At 40.7% G+C, this 19,153-nt stretch overlaps 1 protein-coding gene across 3 annotated transcripts in view; it reads right to left on the bottom strand.

Annotated features, from left to right (window-relative positions):
- PDE7B (phosphodiesterase 7B) overlaps positions 1 to 19,153 on the bottom strand; it is a 289,001-nt gene that overhangs the window by 52,960 nt on the left and 216,888 nt on the right. The gene's annotated exons all lie outside the window — the stretch shown is intronic.

Raw genomic sequence — 19,153 nt, 5'->3', positions numbered from 1 at the left:
ACTTGTTTCACATGGCTGGTGGGCTTTCTCCTCTCTTCTCCCTCCTTCCTTCCCTCTAGAAATCACATCTATCTTTTATGTGTTTTCTAAATATTTCTAATTACCTTGATAATGCTAAACAATATTCTACTCAGGAATGGCTATTGAATAAATATCTAATATTCTTTGGTAGCTGTTGATGGATCAAAGTGAAGTCTTTCAGGGAGCAGAGCAGAGACTGAAACCCAGATCTATCTGATCTTGAAGAAGATGCTCTGTTCACTATATTCTGCTCTTTACAGGAAAGGACAAAGACTAGGGGACATGTGAGAGTCCAGCATGGGACCCTTTTAGGCATGAATTGGCTATTTTTTTTCCCTAAGTCTCTCTTGCTGCTTAGATCTAAGTGTGGGGAACCCTGGGAAGGGTCCACCTACAAATATTCATTGAGCACCTACTCTGTGCCAGGTACTGGCTACTCGAATATACAGAATTTTCAAGATGGCGTTTCTGCCCTCAGCTATCCAGAGGAAGGTGGTGGGGTAATCTCTTCATCATCTTCACTACTTTTGTTTCTACTTCAGATGTGATGGGTAAGAAATATTTCAGCATAAAAATGCCTAGAAATTATCCTATGAAGTGAAAAATATGAACAAGAGAAAGATTATTTGTCTAGTGGGCTCTACTCTCAAGAATGCGATGAGTCACTCTGCCCCTCGTCCTGGATGGGGTCAGAAGGGATGGAGGCAAGATGGTGCCTGGTATGTGTGTAGGGGATGTGGCAGGGCGGACAGGCTGAGAGGACAGAGCAGGAGAAAAGGAATGAAGAAAGGGAGATCAAAAGAGGAGGGACATACCAGTACCCATTGAAGGTGGTCTCTGTTCTAACGAAAGCCAATCTGAGAAGAATGGTAAGGAGTTTGCTGTAGCACCCTCTGACTCCCACGTGGGTTTGAGATTTCCCACCCATGAGGTTGTGTTCTTTCTGGTCATGGAATGGGTCTTGCACGTTCTTCCAGATGAGGTAAAGCCTAACTGCAAGGGTAGAGTGGTCAGTAAGAAATACGTTCCTATTCTTAGGACTGTAGAGACCAAAGAGCTCTGAAAACAAGCTTATAAAAGCCTGTATTGAAAAAAAAATGTGACTATACATATAACTTGCTAAAGCTATAGGAGGGCCTGCTCAAGTAGGAGCTGCGGAGATGCAAATGGCAAGGAGTGAAAGCGGGGTGACATGGAAATGCCTGGAGAAGTGTATGAAGTGTTTGTTCTGAAGCTTCTCTCGCCTTCTCCATCCTCGCTCTTTAGCACTGGATTGCTTGGAATGAAGCGTTTAACTGCTGTGCCTGAAGGAGGAGACAGACAGGAAGGGGAGGCAGAGGCACGACAGCCATGGAGTCAGTTCAGCTAAGGACCTGTGGAGAGACCAAGAAGAGAACTGTCCTCGATTGTCTCCAGAGTTCTTCTTTCCTTTTTCTTCCCTTCCCTTCCATTTCCTTCCTTCTTCCTTCTTTTTTCTCCAAACATTAAATGAGGGTTTATTCTGGTCCAGACACTGGGCGGTGCTGGGGGTGCAAAGGTGATGAAGACGTGGCCTCCTCCCTCAGAGAGTCCCTGCCAAGAGGGGAGCTCACTCCTCTTCCTCCGTGGCAGTAATAGTTGAAAACTGTAATCCTGGGTTGCGAGGGTGACAGCTGCACTCTCCTGGGACCTCCAGCTGCTCTTCTAGCAGGCAGCAAGTGTGGCTGGATAACTAAGCAGTGCTCTTGTGGGGTTTGCGTCTCCAGGAGCAGCCGTGACACCATGACAGGGCTTGTGCCAGTGTCTCTCCAGTTTCCACTTAGGTAAGCCATGTTAGCGCCATTCTACTGCTCTGCTTGGAATCTCAGCCAGTGGGGCAGTCTAGCTAGGCAGAGCCTACAGACCATGATGAGAGGGAGTAAAAAAAGTATAATTCAAGGAATGAGCCTTTGGTCTAGAGTGAGATGACCAGGCTCAAGCCTTGGTTCCTCCACTCATCAGTCTGTTGGGTAGAATTGAAATTCCTCCACACAGTGCATGCTCAATAAAGATTAATGGAATGTGTAAGGACAGCCCTAGTCAGAATGCAGCTATCATCTGGAGAAAGCTATTTGACCAAGCAATGAATACCTTAGCTTGACTTAGTCTGCAATTAGGTGGGCAATATCAAACAGACAGATTATGATGGAAAGGGCTGAAGGAACAGTCTAAAACTTGGAGTTTTGTTTCAGAAGGGAAGCCATGGGAGAGGCTGTGCTTTGAAGAGCTGGCAGTTGGGGTGAAGAGGCTGAGAGAGGAGACAGAGGATGATGGAAAGTCTTTTCCATCCTTCCCAGTGGTTGATGGTGTTCTGGGCTGGGCTTCCATAGGAACCCCACACCCCAACTATATTCAGCAAAGCAATTATTCATGCATATCAGAACTGTCATATTTACTTGTCTTTCTCACTCACGGCACTGTTGCTTCCTTGAGGGCAGGAGCTATGCCTTATTTGCCTTTTAATTCCCAGCATTTAACTCAATGGAGTGAGTTACAGAAAGTATGAAAGTCAAAGAAAAATTTCATTGATTTGGTAATTTTGCTCAGAAGTCCCAGTTCTCCAACAAAAAAACCTGAACTAATAACATCTATCCTTATTCTAAGTTTATAAGCAGAGAAACAGAGTACCAAAAGGTTGAGGAACTCAGTTTAAAAAAAATCTAGAACAAGTAGAAGAACAGGCATCAAGAGTTCACACCTCTCCCAGGAACTGATATTGTTTCTTTGTCTCACACAACAGAATTAATTAAAAAAGAATCATGTTCTATCTTGAGCTGAGACAAGTGTTTTAAACTTCCCATTTTCTGCAAATAAAGCTGTGTTAGTTGTTTTCAATGATGAGCTTTCTGATAAGAGGTAACGGGATGGATTCCAAGTCATCACTTGGGTAGCTTGTGTAGGACATGTTTGATTCAAGCATATGTCCTAAGCCAGCTTGCCCAATGAATGGAAACCAGTCTCCTTCTCAAAACACCAGTCTCTAGCTCTTGGTAACAAATAAAATCTGCTCAGCTTCTTCCATGTCCTGGAGAACATCCCTCTCAGTACTGACAAGTCACAGTCTGCCCTCCTGATGACCTGGTTGGGCTGACAGATTTCACACTGTTTAAGAATGAAGAGTGCGGAGTGTGCTATCTGGAGACTCTCCAGAACAATTCTTCAAAGTGTCAAAAAGATCACAACAGGGCGTAAAGTTCAGGAGTTCAGTTAAGTTTAAGGTCCTTCACCCTGGAAAGTTTTCATTAGTTTTTTTTCCTCTTTCTTGTACATCCCAATGATTGCTGCAGTTGCAAATTTCTCAGCATGACTTGGTCAAAACCCACTCAAAATTATGCCAAGAATCTGCTTTTAAAGCTATGCTGTCAAAATTTGCAGCCCTGGGAGGCTTAGATAATTCAGAAAGTATCTGATTTTCAGCAACCAGATTTCTAGTTATATTGAATTTCAGATTCTTTCAGGAGCCCAACTCTGAAATATTTTTCTTAAAATCAACCCAAGTTTCTAAAATTACTTTAAGAATACTTACTCTTTACCAACTTTAAGCCAACAAACTTTACAGTTAACAAGCCACAAACAATAAAACATCTGTAATAATAATAAAATGAAATATTTTATAATAGTTTTAGAGGCCATAGAGTTTTATAATTAAGATACTTTAGAATCAAATGCTATCACTGATAAATAAAAAACTCAAAGTGGATGAATACCCATTAGTTAGCAATAAAGAGCTTAAAAGACAAATCAACCTGAGTGCTGTTGGATTTATGAGATCAACATGGGAAGCATTTGGGAAATGTTGGGGGGCATTTCTGGGTGTCACAACAACAGAAAGAGCCTGAGTGGAATTTAGTGGACGGGAGCCAGGAATGCTGGATGTCCTGAAGTGTGTGGGACAGTTCCACACATCAAAGAGTTGTCCTGTATCTCATTCCAACTTTTCAATGGCTATTCAGGTATTCATGTAGGTGAAATGTCTGTTTATAATTAACTGAACCAGGAACCTAACCCTGTTTTCCTTGTTTTACATAGAAGCACAAAGCATTCTTTTGCACAGTTTAATATCTCCTTTTCAGGAATGCAACTACTATGCAAATTAAGGGAAGAATGTAGTTTTGGCAGGGAGGGGTGGTGGACAGGACTTTATCAGAAGTTGTTTTCCATCTTAGGAAACGACCAGTGGCAAGACTGCTTATGATACTGGATTCTGTTACACACATAACACACCTTGCCGGTCTGCATTAGTAGCTGTCACATTCACAGCGATTCTGCATGAAGTGCAGTACATGGCCACATCACTGTGCCTTCTAAAGTGGTTAGATCCTCGTATCTACACACTGAAAATGTTATGTAAGTCACATATTGCTTGTCTTGTCTTTTGGCTTTACAATACAGCCAGGACCTTACATTGATTTTTTTTTTTTAAACTTATACGAACAACTAGGCTAGGATTTCCTTTCAAGATAGTAAAGGAGAACATTATAAAATATGTGCTATTAAATGGAAACATTGAATCTGAGAGGGTTAAAAGCCATTCTACCAGGTAAAAACTTAGCTGGTGAAGGTGGTAAAGTAACAGACTCTAGTATCGTAAGGAGATTTTCGTAAGGACACGGGAGTTGTCTTGCTCCAAGCAAGAACCAAAGTCAGAGTCCCCCCAGTTTCACTCATCCACGTGCCATTATTATGGTCTTTATCATATCTGCCTATACCACTGTTTACTGAGTATCTTTCTTTAAATCAAATAAACTTATTTTTACTTAAATATATCATAGCTATTTGGTATCAATAAAAACAGATTTGATGCGCTAATTAGCACATTTTTCCTCGCACATTAAAATAAATATGTAACTATTAAAGGAAAAGAAAAAAGGATGTTCCCATAACAGTAAGATCTTCTTGTGTACCGTCTGGTACGTATACCTCACTTTGGGAAATGGTGCTATAACGCATACAGACTAACGAAGGCTGTGGGCTTGGAAAATACTATTTAAGGGCAAAGGATGATTCAGTCATATGTTTTAACTTTCTTTGTTCCTTAGAAAGAGCGTATTTTCTTTCTGCTAAAATATATCCTAAATATTGCATTTCAAATATTAATACTATATCACAAATATAAATATTTTAGAATGGAGTATCTGTCATATAGTACCTGCACCACACACTACTGACAGTCTTTACGAAAATACCCTCTACCGAACTCTTATTTAAAAAACTTCTTATAACAGGGCAAACCTTCAGCCACTGTTGTCAGCGTATGATGTACAATTTAACTTTAGTAAAAATAGAATTTGCCATCCTTAGTAACAAGTCTTTTTGAATAAACACCTTAAATAACTTGTTTATTCATTCAAAAAATATTTGTCAAGCCCCTACTATGTGCAAAGCATTGTTCTGGGCACAAGGATAGAGCAGTAAACAAAATAAAGTCCCTTTCCTTGTGTAGCTTGTATTTTATTGACATGAGGATAAAAGCAAAATTGATTTCCATTAGTCCTGAGAAGGAAATAGATGGGGATACAGCCTAAGTTTGGCATCAGGGGATGTGCACACATGATACTGCCACTTAGCATTGAATCTTATACGGCAAAGTGATTTCAATGTTCTTTTGTTTGTATAGTTTTTCTAATAATGCACTATTTGCTGACACTTTGCACATATGTCTCAGCCTCATTTAAAATTCCACTCCACAATTTAAGAAGTGGAATTTAAGGATTTTCTACCACTCCAGCTCAGGTTTTCATTTTTCATATGTAATTTAAATTGTCCTTAAATTACCTCGAGTCACCCTTTCTTATTATTCATGCCATTAATATCATGGGTAAATGGTTATCAGAGCCTCTTAATTACCATGTAAAGGAGCATAAGTGTTCCTTCTGTTAATCTTCTCTACTTAAGGCACTTAAAAAATAATACCAATGGGTGATTTAAGGTAGTAAGAGCTGTTAAATAGGTAGTTCAAAAATACTCTAAGAACATTCCTGTCATAAGACTTCAGTGACATGTCTTATTAATTTCCATACAGTGGGTGTTTTTTACCTACCCGGCTATTAACGTTAGATGAAATTCATCCATTGTATTACTGTTAGTCATTTCCAAAGCTGAAATAAAAACCCTCTGCTTTAGATTATTTTCAGTCTCAGGTGGTACCATTGGCCTGTGTAAGTTTGGCAAATGGAAATTTTAAAAATAAGAAAGCTAAACTCCTCACAAAGATTGTTTTGAACTTCCAGTTAATAACTGCTGTTTAAAATAATCAACTCTGAAACATTCGAAGATTCTGAGAAATCATGAGTCACTGAAGAAAAACTGAGTTATGCCCCAAATAGCTTTTGTGTTAGAAGTTTTTGGTTCTATTATAATTCTTTCAAAACAGGCTACCCATGTTTGGCAATTCCCAATTAAAACATTCAACTGACTAGAACGTGTTTGTCTTTCAATATATTAATTCACCCTTATCTTTTAAAACATTCCCCTCTGAGTTATTATCATTTATTTATCTTTGAAAATAATTTTTTACATGAATATTAGGATGCTTTGGCAGTGTGGTATCAAGAACAGTGTTGACATTTTGGAGAACTAATATTGCCCTTTAAAGAATGATCACTGCTATAATGAAGAGGGATTAGTGATAGAGAGAAAATACTCTAAGAGAAGAGGTCCTTTAAAAGAAAGAAGTTTATTTGTTTGTTTCCTTCCTACTGCTGGAGCTAAGCGATTAGAACAGTGCCTGACAATAAATAGTAGGTGCTCGATAAAGATCTACTGAATGAATAAATCAATGAAAAAGAGGATCCCAGAAGCCTTTCTGTGTCTGGAGGCCTGTCTGAGGAGGACACATCAGTATCAGGGGGGTAACGGGAAGCCTTCCAGCAGAGGGTGCAGAGGACGCTCTCTAGAACCTACTGTGCGGCTTTGCAACCTGACTGTCCCATACAGCTATGTGGGCGTCGGCATCTTCTCTGTGCCTCCATCGCCTCTTGTGTCAATTGAAAATGATGATAGTTAACAGAACCTACCACACTGTCAAGAGGAATAAATAAGATTATACATGAAGAGTGCTTAGCACATAGAACATTTGCAATAAATATCAGCTAATTTCCAGAGTTACAATGATTAATTTTTTTTAGAAATGAGATCCTAGACTTTCTATGTAACAAACTGGAAATAGAAATTGGATACCAAGAGCAGTATATGCTGTTTTTGTAAAGTGTGTTGCTAAAGAAATCTTGCTCTTAGGTATAAAAGGTGTTGAAATCACAGGGAATGCATTTTCATTGTAATAACTGGCCATTTATTTGTAACATTTTTAATGTTAAGAAGAAGCAACCACTTGCTATTGCAAGCTACAGGGGAGGAGAAAACCTTTTTTTCTTTATCCACAAGTCTTCAGTGATCTCCATTTCATGTTTTACAGAGTAGAGAACAAACTGGTATTCAAGACAGCTCTTGGTATAGTTCTAACCAACCCTTATGCTGCAGCCTAATTTGACATCAGTTCTGATAACATTCCTTCCAGCTGCACAACTCCCTCCCTTTGATACTACACATTCACTCTAGTACTCGAATGGACTCACCTTTTGAATGAACCCATTTCCCCACTCCTGATCTTTATTCTGAATGAACTTTAAAAAAAATTTCCACTTCTAAAAATGTGAACCTCTCTATGAGGTCCTTCTCTAGAATGTCCAATGCTCTCATGGGAGCCTCCTTGGCATCTGCCAGTTTATCTGGTGTTCATTTGTCTGGTGTTTCTCTGAGTTGTGTACCAGCCTTTCCCAAAATGTTTTGTTTATCCTTTATCTCCTGTATCTCATAATCTGGCAGTCAGCATATTCTCAATAAATATGAATTGCTTAATCCAGTTTACCTTTAATTCTGAGAGAGACAGAGAGACAGAGAGAGATACTCCTGGTCTTCCCAGGAGAAGATTTTTTGGATAGATTTTTAGCTTTCTGATCTTTACCAAGAATTGTCTCCAAAATAGAAAATAAAGCAAATCTGGTAAGGCATGAAATGAAAGAATGAGAAAAGAAGAAGAGAGGAGATGGGGGATTTTCCTTCTCCACATGGCAGGGATTGGCAAAAAATGGTAGGTGGAACAGGGAAGGGGGACACTGGGGTTTGCAGTCTACGCTAAGGTAAGTTTATTCTCCTTGACTAATTCTTGGTGACTTTTGAGAGAGAAGGTGCTAGAAATCTTCACATTGCCATAGAGTCCATAGACTCTGGGGGAAGAAGAGCAGGGAGGGAACATCTTCCCACCTCTGCCTAGAAATAAACTAGCCACAGCCGCAGCTGTCTGCATGTGACGAATTGGCCCCTGTGGGTGGTCGTGGGGTAGGTGTGCAGGGCAGAGACACAGGAGACAGAAGGAAAACTCGTTTTCATGGCTGGACATTCCTTACAGGTTGTATTACCCACAGAGCACAAGTAAGTCCAAGAAAGAGAGGGGAGTCTTTGACAGGAGGTCATCACGTTCTTTGTTTTCAGTTTTGCATTGTGGAGAGATGTAGGATACAGGGGGAGGCAGGAGTGCTGACAAGCTTATCTGTAATGGCTCCCACCATGAGCAAAAGGGAAAGCAATGACACAGACTTACAGTCCGGGCCAGGAGGTGGGGGAGGGGTGGGGGATGGGCAGCCCACCATGTTGTTGCTGGAATTTCCTTTTTAGAGGTGCCACAGCTGTGATGGAGCACAGAACTCACTCTCTGGGCAGGCTCAGAGGGTCCTCCAGGGCCTTGTCTCCACCACTCTCCACCTGCTTCCGACTTCATGGAGACATTGAAAGTCAGTAGATGGGAAATTCCTTACCTTTTTGCTACAAACCCTACAAAACTTCTTACTCTGCCCCCATTCCTTCCTCCGTTCTGTTCTATGAGATGAACTGCCAGTTTCCCTACTACCTACTACATTTTCAGGACATTTTACTCTGTTGGGGCCCAGGGAGGCCACCCCAAAATAAGCCTCAATGGCATACTGATTATTTTAAATTAAAGTTACTTAAGAAATGGCCAGCGTTAAGAAGGACACGCTGATTCCTCGCTGTCTCCCTGAAAGCAGGAAAGAACTCTCTCACGTGCAAGGTGCACCCTCTGTGTCTGGAAGTAGGACATCCTTGTCACTGAAGACTGGGAATTAGGGCTGAGAAGCCTAGGTAAACAAACCTTGTAACTGCTTTAATTCACTACCTTGAGCCCAGACTCTGCTCAGATTCTTCACTAATTGGGCACCTAAAACCTAAGTTTCTTTGTCCTGTCAATTCCTCACAAATCTGTGGCTTCTTTCTCTGAAAAGTATGAAAGTAGCCTGCTTTGGCTACTTCTTAGGTTTCGTTTCTATGAGATCTTCATGTGCATGAATTAAAATGCGTTTCTTTTTCTCCTGACCATCTGTCTGGTGTCAGTTTTATTACTAATCCAGCCACAAGAACTCAAGAGGGCTAGAGGGGGGCATTTCCCCTCCCCACAACTCCTAGTTATGACTTTCTCTCTCATATAGTCCATTGTTTTTTTTTTAAATTAGATCTTTCTCACCATAATTTCAGCATGCTTAAATGTCTTGCAAAAGCAAAACAAAACCAAAAAACTTCCCTAACGCTATGTTTCCAGCTACCATTTTCTCTCTACTACTTTATGACCACACTTCAGAAAGAGATGCATCTGGCATTGCGGGGGGAGCTTAACAAAGATTTGGTGTATGAATGAATACGTAAAAGAGTGAAAGGGTTAATGAACCACTCTCTTCAGTATCAGTCAAACGTGTTTATGTGTTACGTCCTCTTCTCACAAGCATGGCCACAGAGAAATGGGAAAATGAGTAACAGTAACGATAAAAGCCCACGTGCACTGAGGATCTGCACTGCTATGAGGACTGTGCTGGCATTTTACACATATTTACTTGTTACTTTTCACAATAACCCTGTGAGGTATTTACTCCTCACTCCTTTTGCAGCCGGAAAACCGGAGGACACAGAGGTCTGGGCAGCCGCTGCTGCCAGAATCCAAACCCACCACCTTCAGAGGGGATCCTTGTTTTATCTTTTCTCTCACTGAAAGTGGTAAAATTAATTTTATACCTTTAAGGTAATGTTTGAATATGAAAGGCCATGTGACTTGAGTGGAAAAACAGTGTCAAAAGGCCTGAATCTTGGATCTTAACTCTTCCATTACTTTTCAGGGAGTCACTTGGCCTCTCTTGTGTTTTGTTTGTTTCTTGCTTGCAAAACTTTGGTTTCATGCTCTTTGGAGTAAGTTTCATCTTTAAAGGACAAGCCATCCTTGTGAAGTACATACATAGCTTCGATTACCACTCAACCTCACAATTTCTAACCAGTTTCCCAAGGTAGCCCAGTAAACGGCCTAGCCTATGGCTACAACTTCATCTTCTGTGCTCTGATATTACTTCATTTAGAAAAAGGTAATAAAGGTTCTATTTCTGGTCAACATTCAGTTTTTTTCTTAATAAAATTTCATTTTTTTTCCTGAATATAAGAGGAATACATGCTTATGGTATAAAAAACAGAAAAAGCAGAAAGAGGGAAATAATAGTCATCTAGAAATAATCTCTTAAAATTCTGGTGTATTTTTAAAAACATAACTGAGATCTTCTTTTAAGATATGCAATTTATATCCTGCTTCTTTTTACTTAATGTATTATAAACATTTTGAGAAACTGTCTTTCAATGATGCAGTTTGCATGACAGGAAATAACCAACTCTCCCTTGAGAAAAAATAAAGCAACCGGTGGCAGCCTCAAATTTGACTTAAATTTGTCACAATAGTGATTCCATCTCCTTCTTCTCGGGGACAGCTGACAAGTGTCCTCAATTGTCACCACCACACCCTTCTCTTATCAGAGAATGCAAGGTCAGGTGATGAAATGAACAATTTGTCACTCAGCACCTTTTGCCAGAGCAATAGGAACATGGAAAAAGAGCTGAAAAGTTGCAAAATCTCCTATCTTTGTTGTGTATAATTACAAATTTCTTATTAAGTTATAGAAATATTTGTTCAATGATATTAAAGCAGTTTGATACTAAAAAGGAAAACAGTCTAAATGTGCTATACAAAGAAAACTATTGTAAGAAAAATATTTAATATGAGAAACTGTCATATACACAGCACATAAAAGGAATGTATTGCACACATGTACTGCCTTTGAATTTCGTACATAAAGAAGAATTGTAGCCCATTATGGTCAAGAGCTTGTGCTCTGACGTTGTATTTTTAGAGTTTGAATTCTGGCTGACAAGTTATTTCTTGGGTGAGTTATTCCTCCTCTTTGGGCCTCAGTTTCCTCTTTTTAAATAGTAGTGCCTACTTTATGGGGCTCTTGTGGGGATTAAATGAGTCAATCTGTGCAAAGCACGTAAAGCAGTGTCTAGAACTTAAGGACTCCACACGTTAGCTATTAGTATTACTACCATTTGATATGTGTGTGGCATAAATGACTGTATCAGTGGTTCCCAAATACTCATGGAAGGTCCAGGTTTGCTGCATCAGATCACCTCAGGATGTTTAGAAAATATACTAGTTGGAGATTCAGGTTCAAAGAGTTTGCAGTTACAGTGTGATGGATACCTTCTTGAAGATGTGTTGGAGCACAGATATGGGAATAATTAGTTAGTTTTCCAGGAGGATTGAAGAAGGCTTCACAAAGGTCGTAATGCTGGGCCATGCCTTCAGCAGTGAATACAGTCAGCTGTCAGCATCCCCGGGTTCCGCAGCTGCGGACGTGGAGGGAGGACCGTAAGGGATCTGAGTATTCGCGGATTCTGGTTTCTGCGTGGGGCGGGGCAGGCATGGGAGTGTCTTCGGGAGTGAATCCCCTGTGGATACAGAGGGATGAATGTAGATATCTCCCAGGAGAAGAGGTGGCTGGGAAAGGGTGTACTCAGCAGAGGAAGTAGGTACACCTGAAGTTCTACTAGATCTGTTGAGGACCTATTCCTAACCAGACAGACTGCTGGACATACCGAGCTCATTTACCTCTCACCTCGATCCAGTGAGACCGGTGTTACAATGTCCTTCCATATGTGTGGCCATTAAGCAGTCTGGGTATTTTTCGCATGCTCACAGAAGATGCAGGATTCAAACCCAGTCTGACTTGAAAGTTCATGGTCTTTCCGCTCAGTGTGTACCCTGGGTAGTGCAGTTAGGGCACGCAGGCTCTGGGTGGGGCGGCCAGGGTAGACACGGAAGCACAGCATCCCTCCTGTGCTTCTCGGTCTTCAGGAGACTACAGCCTCGGGCAGCCTTGCCTATGAGGGCCCCACAGCCAGCCGCCTGCATCCTGGGTTTGGGATTAAGCGCCTCTCATCTTAATGCTGTTGTGGCGGCCGTTGTTAGGTGCAGGGATGTTTGCCACCTTCCCTTGAGATTTGCCTCTGTAATTGCTGCCACTTTCTTCAGGTGTGGGTTCTACTGCCCTCCCTCTTATGGTTACTTACAGGTAACAAATCACCCAGGTGCCCCAAGGCAATTTGGTTTGCTAGTTAGAAAGAAACAAGATCTCAATCTTGTGTGTTAACCCTGAGATCTCAGTTTGGAAACACACAAAAGATCTGAAGGATGGAAACACTCTATTTTTTCACATAGATAGTTAAATGGGTCCATGGTGAGTCTTAAAGCTTCTGAAACTTTGAGGGTAGGGTCGCAGTAAGAGGACAGAACCTCTCATTTTGTTTGTTAATGAAGTCATAAGAGATTGGCTGTGCTGCTTCTGGGTAGGAGGTTGAATTTAATTTTATTTAACAAACAAGTCATTCTAGCTCAGTGACTCATAGGGAAACTTCAGTCAAAAGAAACTTGATTTACTCCTGCTTCCCTCTGTATTTTACTGACTCCAGAAATCCAAAGAAGCCACTATGCCAGAAATACTCCGAGTGGATTAGGGTTTTACTCAAGGAAATGCTGCAGTACAAAACTGCCATTTCTCTGTGCTGTATTCAGGGGAGTTAGCAAACCCTCAGGGCTCTGACACAACCGGCCATGTTTGTACCGAATCGAATCCATGAGGGGAGGGGATGGGGTGATGTCTGAACTGTGATGTCTAAACTGTTTCTCACAAAGGAAAATAAATTGCTGGTGAAACTTCCTTCTTTGCGGGCTTTATCGTTGGTGGACTTGTGCTTTGATAAATCAAGCTTATTATAAACTAACACTGTAAGAGAACTTGAACAAAGTATTTTCAAGTTGATTTTGTGATACCTGTTCTGGACCTGTTGCTCATGGGTGGATGTGATTACCAAGTGGAGCTTCCAAAACCTGCCTCTCTCACCCGTACTGCAGGCCCATACTTCTGGTTTCCTCCTGGATATCTCCGCTTGACCCTCCTACGAGCAACTTGTCCTGACTGAGCTCACCATCTTTTTCCCGTCAGCCTCCACTTTCCCCACCGTTGACCTCACCTCTGGTTCTTCTGATGACCAGACCAACACCAGGAACCCCTTTTGGATATGGTTTTCCCCAGACAGTCAGGTATATTGAATGACTTCTCTGGCTCCTACTTGAATACCTCATTCTCCCATAATATTTATACCTAGTTGGCTAGAATAGTTGACGGCACTTTCCTGGTTCCTTAGGTCTTGGGGCATGTTCTAGATCGGCCCTAAACGCTGGCCTCAGTGTGAAGCCCTCCTTGACATCATCATTGCTTCAGTAACCACTCATGTTTTAGTTCCTCCAGAAAGCCTTCTCTAATTTCCCAAGACAGAGTGAATTCTTCGCTTCTCTAACTTCCCCAAAGTTTATCACTCTCTCCTCTGAATCTTGACACAGACATGTTTCTCATATTATGTATACTCTTACTTTATATGCACGTATTATGTGATGCATGACATCACATCAAAATGTATTTGCTTATGTCTCTGGAAATTCCTCGAAGGCAGTGGCTATGTCTCATGCATCTTCGCATCTTTAGCACCCGGCATACTGCTTACCCTTGGAGGCACTCCATTGATGGCCAATGATGAGTAGCGACAGGGAATGAGGGAAACAGTGCAGACACCACCAACCCTGTCTTCTGCATGCAGTGGCATGCTGGTGGCTGACCATCCTACAGGTCTGGCACTTCCGTATCTGAAGTGCTGAGGAACTTGCAGCCAGAAACCCTGAGTGCCCACCATGGAGAATGTCCCAGGTGAGTCAGAAGGCACTAAAACCACAACCAATGCCTTGCCTTTCTTCCAGAGGAAGGCAAATATTGAACTTTGAAATGGTGAGGCGTTACCTTGGCACTGGAGAAGTCTGAGCTCATCCCAACCAGCACCTCCCTTCTCTGCTTGGGGACCACAGGGCTGGGACCACAGGGTTTAGGAGATGGTGGGATATCATCCTCTCAGCATGACTTCTTTCAAATCACAGTAACATTTTTATAGGATGTTTTTATTTTATTTTCTCTTTTTAAATTTTTCTTTTTTTTTAAAGTTGAGGTATAACCATTGTGTAAGTTTAAGGTGTACAACAGGTTGATTGGATACCTTTATATATTACAATATGATTAACCATGGCTAACACCTCTATCACTTCACATACTTATCATTTCATTTTTAGGATGTGAACAATTAAGATCTAATCTAGTCTTCTGGCAACTTTGCAGTATAGAATACAGTCTTGTTGACTGTAACAACTGTGCTGTGCATTTCAGAACTTACTTATCTATTCATAGCAAGTTAGCCCCCTGAACATCTTAACTGTCACATTTTAGTTTAGGTTCCTTACATTTTGTGTGGCTCTCACATTACAAGTTATTTTTAAGATTAATGAAAGGCTGTCACTATCTGCTAGGAATTCTCTTAGAAAAGGGAGTTTGTAATCAAATTGCCCCTCCCTCTTTAAGATGGAGATATCATCACCAGATGGTTTGTAGCACACTGAGTGGCTTTTGGTTGACAGTCCTCTTGTGAATGTATTTAATATTTCTGCAGGGTGTAACATGTTTGGGTGGAAGCTTTTAAAAAAGCATTTGAATCTCTGGGTCACTTCTTCATAAAAAGGTTAATCTATATGTTTGTAAATATTAGTTCTATTTTGGAAATAATGAGCAAAGGAAAATATTTTTTGTAACCCTGCTAAAATTACCACATGCTTATGCCGTTATAATGGCCCTGCCTGGGGAGGCAGATCTGGAGGAACAGAACTTTAAATACCAAGATTAGCAAATTAACTGACAGGAAAAGACAAATAGCCAATTAACCTACTACTGCACAGCCTGGGGGCTGGCCTGGAGCTCCAGGCTCTCTGCGGCAGCTGATATTTGGTGTCCTGAAACCTCCAGCCGATGCTGTTTCTCTCCCTCAAGCTCCACAATCCCAGGGAATGTTTGCTTTGTATGTCACTTCCTTTGCTGAGCAAGTGAGGAAATCACATCGTGTTGCTCTGAAATGGTTGCTACGGGAACATCTCCACCTAGTCATTATCTACACAGGCCACTGATTATATTAAGCCAAGAGACAGATCGTAGAAGGGGTCGCTGGAGCCACCTGCTCTGCAGAAAATTGTAATTGCGTCTGCGACATTCACCTCTGTGGCCACACGTTTCTCTCAACACTCCTCTCTACATTTTCTTCTCCCTTGTTTCCCCCCAAAGTTAGTAAATGAAATAAATATGTAGGAAATCAGCATGGAGATAATATGAGCCATTACATCCCCATCTCCCCTGCTCTCCTCCAGTCCTCTGTTTTAGAACCTCATGTGGAATAAAAATAATTGTTACCTTTTCTCTCATTCTATTCTGAACCTTTATGCTTAGATGTAAAGATGACTCTCTTCTTTAAAATGCCATGATTCCTGTGTCCCACACAATGGTGCTGAAAAGCCACAGTTTCCTGCTACTTATCCAAAGAAGCTTCTAGAAACTCATAGAGATGTCTCTTTTCTAAATTGTATAAAATATAAACAGAAAATGAAACTGGCTGTTAAGAAGTAATTTTATCTCACATATTTCTATTAATCTGGATGGAATTCATATGAGGAGGACTTTCTGATCTTTATTCCCAGATTGCCAGTGACATATGAGAAGTGTCTTGGAGTATTCTTTTCTAGGGAAAACTATACAATCTGTTGGCCTTGTAATTTATTGTCCAAACCAGGCTATTTTGGGAGTTGAAAGGTCACATTATTAATAAGTATGCCTAGACAACAGCTGCAAATTAGGATTATGCCCGACAGACCAGGTATACATTTTCACCTTATATGTAGCTGAGAGGAACATGAGCATGGCAGTGCTATGCCCTCAAAAAAGCTGGGGAAAGCAGCACCTCTTGCAGAAGAACATTTATGCATTTAGAAATTATAACTGTGGAGTTTCAAATCTGGGTTAGCAAGGGTTTCCCTTTTTGTTTATACTTCTATTGCATGTAAATTTGGTTAATGTGAGTCTATTCTTTAAGTGAACTGATGACACTGGGAAAAGAATGACAATGGAAAAGAAAAAAAAGACATTAACAAAGGAAAATAGACTGGACTGAATGTATCTATAGAGATGTCATAAACCCTTTTGCTCTGTTTAAAAATTCAACTTAAGGGTTTGTAATTTTTTTCTATAAAGGGCCATATACTATGTGTTTTGAGCCATATGGTCTTGGTTGCAGCTACTCTGCTATGTAGGGTGAGTATCTGTACATGACACATAAACGGATGGGTGTGCTGTTTTCCAATAAAATCTTGTTGACAAAACAGGCAGGGTGAGGAACAGATTTGGTGCATTGGCTATTGTTTGCCTATCTCTGATCTAGTTCTCTGTTTTAATGTCTAGGAACTGTGTTCTGATAGAAGGAAAGTTATTTTAGATATGAATTCTGATGTCTCCTGTCCTGTTATGACCAGTTGGAGCTGTGGCTAGTGGGGCCCATGGATGGAGAAGTACAACGGGTCTTACTACTTAGTGTACATTTTTGCTTGTGAGTGTTTCAGTCATTCGAGGCACAGCGGAGTGTGTGGTAGAGGGTAAGCAGCCAGGGACACTTTGGACAGGGAATGGCTGCCACGTAAGCTTCACTTAGCACCTTAGAAGGAAGGCTGCAGTGAAGCAGGCAGGGAAGGGAGGCTGTGGTGATTCAGTTTTTCCTATAAACGACTTTTGAAAAAATTCCTAGTTCCTTGGGAGAGTGTGCAAAAGTGTAAGCACCTGAAGAAAATGGATTCTTGGGTTTGTGCCTGTACTTGGAAAACACGGACTCAAAATTAAGGTAAATGATATTAAAAAATCACTTTAGTTCAGTACTTACCATGTAGAATTGGAAATGTTCTTAGGGGTCTAACATTTCTTATAAAGTTATATTGAAAATGTTTCCCTTCAGGCAGAAAGTGCACACTAACACCTCAGGCAAACCACAAGGACATGAATGAGGTTAAAGAGAATTAAGTAGACTGTACACTATAAAGCAGTAAGAGCTATGACATATATATTATATCTTATGTGATGCTATATAATACAGATGTTCACATGTCAGCTGCTACTTGGTGACAAGCTGCTTTAATTGCAGACTAAGCTAGGAAAGCTAGGAAATTGTGGAGAGTGACCACAGTAATGTCATTGGTTCTAGTTTCAACTTACTAACAAGGTATATGAAAGCATTAGGCAATGGAATGGGAGGTACCACAGATAACGAAAAATATTAGAGTTCTATCCGAGCTGTTTAAGTGAAGAGGATGACTGACATTTGTAATTATTTAATATAATCTTTTTGAGGGGACTCTTTAACTGGTATGTTAACGTGAATTACTGAGAGGTCAGTAACTATAAAGAGAGTGTCCTTCAGGATCCTAAAGTCTACATATAGGAATTTTTACACCTAGGAAAAAAAATTGAGACCGCTTGTAAAATAATTATAAAAAGAAGGTAAATTTATATTGCTCAGCATATGTTACTGATAAAGAGCTCTGAGTGAAACAGTTACCCAGAGTTGGGGGCAGAGCAGAGGAGAAAGGGAATTGCGGGACGGATGGCCACCACTGTCACTCAGTGGGTGGAAGTTCATGAGCAACAGGTGAAATGGGGGTGGAGGGCAGAGAGCATCTGGGGTAGGGGAAGGAAGCTAGCGTTGAGTCCAGCTGCTAGAAGTTCCTGGAGGATCTACAGCAGGGGGTGACAGGACGGTACCTGCTTACAGATGATCTTTTATATTGTGACTAACGTAACAGTGAAATATTATCTGCCTTGAGTTTCTGTTTAAATTCTTCTATATTTCCTAGTTTTTTTCAGCTTAAAAAAGTAAAATAAGGTATTAAAAAAAGTCCAAGTGTTACAGAAACCTGAGATGTAGACAGTTAAATTTTCTGTAATTCCACCTGCAAAGATTAACTATCATTAGCAGTTGACATTGCTTATTAACACTAGGATAAACAAAAAAATAGTTCATCATTTGGAATCTTAGAATTATAAAGAGAAATATCTCCTGTTTTTCTAATTTGTTCATGCCTTATATTAGAAACCATGATATAACATCTTGTTTACTATTGAAAAGAGGCATTTTGGTTATTTTTTGCCTCTGACTTGCAGTATGTGATGCCATGGCGAGTCCTGGTCTACATGAGGCAGTGAACTGGACCCTTTCTTATCCCCACCCTGCTTGGTGGAACCATGTTCCTAACACCTGGAAATCTATACAGTCTAGAGGATGTCAAAGGGGTAACTTCCATGGGTAGCTGGTTATAAGAAGACGTAAGAGACACTGTCAGAGCTCCCCACAGGCTGTAACCAATGTTGCGTTGGTCTAGTGACTCAATTCTATCTTCTAAAAATGTGTCTTTTTGGGATCTGCGGGGCGGGGGGTTGTCTCTGGTAGAAAAAGAGTTACTCCAAGTCTCTCTGTCTCTGAAAGAGCTGCACACTGCTATGAGAGGTTAACAAGCCAGTGGAAGTACAAACATGTCCACGCTTTATTGGCCTTTGGAGGATCTAAGGATCCAAAGCAGCAAGTTCCAAGTTTTTCCTATTAATTTTTTGGGGTCAAAGTAAATCAAGTTACCTCTTTAGTTGAACTTGTTTATTTCAAAGAAAGTAATATTCTGTGGGTGCAACCTAGCACTTTGAAATTTATGGACAGGAAGTGATACAAGAACCCAATACTGAAAACCCTGGATCAAATTGTGAGATTTATCCACTTTATT

The sequence above is a fragment of the Vicugna pacos genome, chromosome 8, assembly GCF_048564905.1.
Source record: "Vicugna pacos chromosome 8, VicPac4, whole genome shotgun sequence".
In the NCBI taxonomy this organism is placed as follows: domain Eukaryota; kingdom Metazoa; phylum Chordata; class Mammalia; order Artiodactyla; family Camelidae; genus Vicugna; species Vicugna pacos.
Note: the sequence above shows the minus strand (reverse complement) of the source record. Positions and strands in the feature narration are given on the sequence as shown.